The following is a 3,979-nucleotide window of genomic DNA, read 5'->3' as shown; positions in this document are numbered from 1 at the left end:
ACCTGCGTTTTTATTGAACACCTGCGTTATTATTGATCACCTGCGTGCAAATCTATAAAAAAAAACACCTGCATTTAATTGAACATCTGCAATAAGGAACACTTGCATTAATTGAACATCTGCGTTTTTATTGAACACCTGCGTGAAAATCTACAAGAAACACCTATGTTTAATTGATCACCTGATTGAACATCTGCAATAAGAAATCCTATAGTAATCTCATACAAATACATTAGATATACAGTGAAACCTCGCTATAAATCCGTTCCAAAATTTCCGGTTTTTGACTCGTATAGTGAATTGCTCCTACAGTGAAACACGTTTTCCCATATGTAATGTAATGTAAATTACGATAATGCGTTCCATGCCGAAGAAAAATGTATAACTTGGTCTCGATTTTTCATAATTTTGCTTTTCATATCTATGATTCTTTTGGCTTTTTATTCAAAGACATGCAAGTGTTATTAAATTTTGCACCAAAAAAACACACAAATAACATGTCTGAACATAAGTTTGGAAATGTTGTGATCACAAACAACACTAAGATGTAACTAGAATGACCACTAACACTAGGAACTGTTTTCCAATTCACGCACTTATTTGAGCGAGTATATATTTATTTATATTACTTGTATCAATTCGAGGGAGTCTATATCGCAAGGCCGACAACGAAAAGACCGTCTATTGAAATCCCGACAACCATAATCCCGACTATATCAAAATCCCGACTGTATCAAAATCCCGACTATATCAAAAAAATTTACAATAACATTTTTAAATGATTTCGGAGCGTACTCACCTTGTGCTACACTTTTATTATTAATAACAATAAATTATTATTAATTTATTTGATTTTGTTGAATTAATCATAATAAACCTTAACATTATGAAGTAATCTCAAATACAATTAAATTATTAATTGTTATAATTTATTATTAATTACAATTTAAAAGTCACTACGCTCTAGAATAATTTAAAAATATTATTGTAGACTTTTTCGATATAGTCGGCATTTTGATACAGTCGGTATTATAGTTATCGGGATTTTAATATTGTCGGGATTTTCATATAGTCGGAATTATGTTTGTCAGGATTTCGATACAGTCGGGATTTTGATATAGTCGGGATTTCGATATAGTCGGAATTATGTTTGTCAGGATTTCGATACAGTCGGGATTTTGATGCAGTCGGGATTTTGATATAGTCGGAATTTCGATACAGTCGGAATTTCAAACGTCGGGAATTTGATTGACGGTATTTCGGTTGTCGGTCTTGCGATTGCCACCGAATTCGGGGACATGTTGGAGGTCTCTTTATACTTTTAATATTTGTTTATATAAAGAAGCGTACATAGTGTGTTTATATAATATAATAATGGATACACATAATACATTTGTGTTTTGCATTTACAGCAAACACAAATTATATTTGCAAAGTACAAAGATTACAAGATCGAAGATATTTAATATATTCAAAAATACACGCACAATCCGGGACTTCTCTTCTCATCGTCACTCGTTATGTGAAACATCGCTCGTTTTCTTACAATTCATTTTGCTCGTTAAATGAGGTTCCACTGTATTTCCATTTTCGCATAAGAAATACAAATGTTACGAAAACGCGATACAATTTTTATACATTTCCGTTTGCACAAAACTGTCCTTTTATCAAAAAAAATATTACATTTTTCTTTTGTACGTTCTAATTGTTACGTTCGTGAACTCTTTCCGAACGACATCCAACTTTTACATTAAACCCATTATCGATCATAATCAAAACAGTCTTTAAGCCGCAAATGGATGGAAAAAAAGGTGGCGACACATTAAACAGTTATCAATAATGTATTCACTAATGCGCTATAGTTTTCGGGGGATGAAACAGTTCAGCAAATGAAATTCGACTCTTTTCTTCTTTTCTTCGCAATTTTTCTTTTCTTTCCGTTTCGTTCACGAGGGGTGAATTGAAATTGCAGACGCGCCCCGCATCATTTTCGGCTTTTTCCTATTTCGCGTTTGCTATTAAAAACGCATAGGAAACTAGTTATCTAAATGCTGGTGTTTGCTTCTTGGTTTTCTCCTTCTTTTCGCGCGAGACGTTGAGGATAAGTGGAGAAATTTTATTCCCGGCGCATACGCCACTTGTTGGGGGATTTCATCGCTTCAGACTTTACACGTTCTTTATTTCCAGAGAGAGAGAAATCGCGCTCGATTTCTGTCGTCGCGCGTTTTGCATCCCCCATTTTTTCGTACGCATAAACAGAACGGAACATTCGCAAATCGTGTTGGTTAGAAATGTAGAATCATAGAACATTATTGCTCTCGACAAGTGTGCGTTTCCATATCTCCCTGTTTATTTTTTGTTTTGTTTTTGAAGTTGTTTGATTATTTTAGTAATTGATCGAGGTCATCTCTATTTGCAGATAGAGAGAGCATCGTGCATGTTTGTGTTTGTTGAGATATTATTTACATTCGATAACGCAATTAATCACTGCCCATACAGAGAGAGTACGGTGTGCACTTAACATCTTCATTGCAAACGTTCCAACAAGTGGACCATTAACTGTCACGCTCCTCGATCCGCTCTGCTTCCATTACCACTTTTAATCGTCATCCCCTAATTGGGATCGAGTTTCGCCGGTGCTGTGAAGGCAGAAATACAGTTCTTCTGCCGGCACAATAAAATTTACACTCTAGTTGCGCTTTACAATTCCTCTCCTATAACGAAAGCAAAAAAAAACAACATAGAGAAGAAAAAAAGAAACACGTCTTCCTTTCGTACCGTAATTAAATCCCGAACGATTCAGCTCTAGAATTTCCATCTCTTCCAATTCCATTCACCACAAATTAAACCGAAATATTAAATGTGACAAAACTACATCCATATAATATTATTAATACATTTACATTGATGAGGTGATATCGAATTTAGCAATTTAATGCTGGGCCGAATTCAATTTTGCTTCTTTTTTTGATGAACAATGCACAACTAATTATTTATGGACACGCTCATTTCCGTGATGAATAGTAAAATTATCTGTTGGTGGTTTCGACACCGGAAATCGAACAATAAATGATGTGGTGTGGATTCGATGGCGCGCGCCTAATGCCTCTTAAAAGGGCCACCAAATCGCATAAAAAACGTTATGATATTCTTAGTGAATTTCTCGTATGAAAGCTGAATGTCTCACCTTTCCAATGAGCCTACTGGCATCTTTGTACTGCCGCCGAGTCGCCTGCTATCAGCTGTAGAAATTTGCAAAAAAGTGAATAGAATTTACCCAAAAACTAGATTTTCGTTAATAACTCGAAAAGTAATAAACTTTTCTATGATTTTATTGCATAATCAGATGCACGCAAGTATTGCGCAACTTTCTATGTAACAGAAGTTACGTAATGTTCGTTACGTAATAGAGAAACGAAGTTTTTTCCCTATTTTTTTCAGTTTTTCGTGAATATCTCGACAACCCCTATAGATAATTACATCATCGATCACTCGTATGAAAGTTGAATGTCTCACCTTTCGAACGAGCCTGCTGGCATCTTCGTACTGCCGCCGTGTCGCCTGCTATGAGCTGCAGAAATTGAAAAAAAAGTGAATAGATTTACCCAAAAACTAGATTTTCGTTAATAACTCGAAAATAATAAACTTTTTTATGATTTTTTTGCATAATCAGATGCACGCAAGCGTTGCACAACTTTTTATGTAACAAAACTTACGTAATGCTCGTTACGTAACAGAGAAACGACGTTTTTCCCCTATTTTGCTTTAGATAATTACATCATCAATAACTCGTATGAAAGCTGAATGTCTCACCTTTCCAACGAGCCTACTGACATCTTTGTGCTGTCGTTGAGTCGCTTGCTATCAGCTGTAGTAACTGGAAAAAAGTGAATTGGATTTACCAAAACATGGATTTTCATTAATATCAATAATAATATCAACATTTTAGGTTAGGTTAGGTTAGGTTAGGTTAGGTTAG

At 35.0% G+C, this 3,979-nt stretch overlaps 1 long non-coding RNA gene across 1 annotated transcript in view; it reads right to left on the bottom strand.

Annotated features, from left to right (window-relative positions):
- LOC108569355 overlaps positions 1-3,893 on the bottom strand; it is a 5,972-nt gene extending 2,079 nt beyond the window's left edge. Inside the window, exons 1-2 of the long non-coding RNA XR_001891333.1 lie at positions 3,814-3,893; positions 3,517-3,571 (exon numbers count right to left, since the gene is read on the bottom strand). This is a non-coding gene — a long non-coding RNA (uncharacterized LOC108569355). The remainder of the gene's footprint in view (positions 1-3,516; positions 3,572-3,813) is intronic.
- Positions 3,894-3,979: the final 86 nt, after the last annotated feature.

The sequence above is a fragment of the Nicrophorus vespilloides genome, unplaced genomic scaffold, assembly GCF_001412225.1.
Source record: "Nicrophorus vespilloides isolate i.1.1-1 unplaced genomic scaffold, Nicve_v1.0, whole genome shotgun sequence".
Classification (NCBI taxonomy): domain Eukaryota; kingdom Metazoa; phylum Arthropoda; class Insecta; order Coleoptera; family Silphidae; genus Nicrophorus; species Nicrophorus vespilloides.
This window is presented reverse-complemented; position numbering and strand designations above follow the sequence as displayed.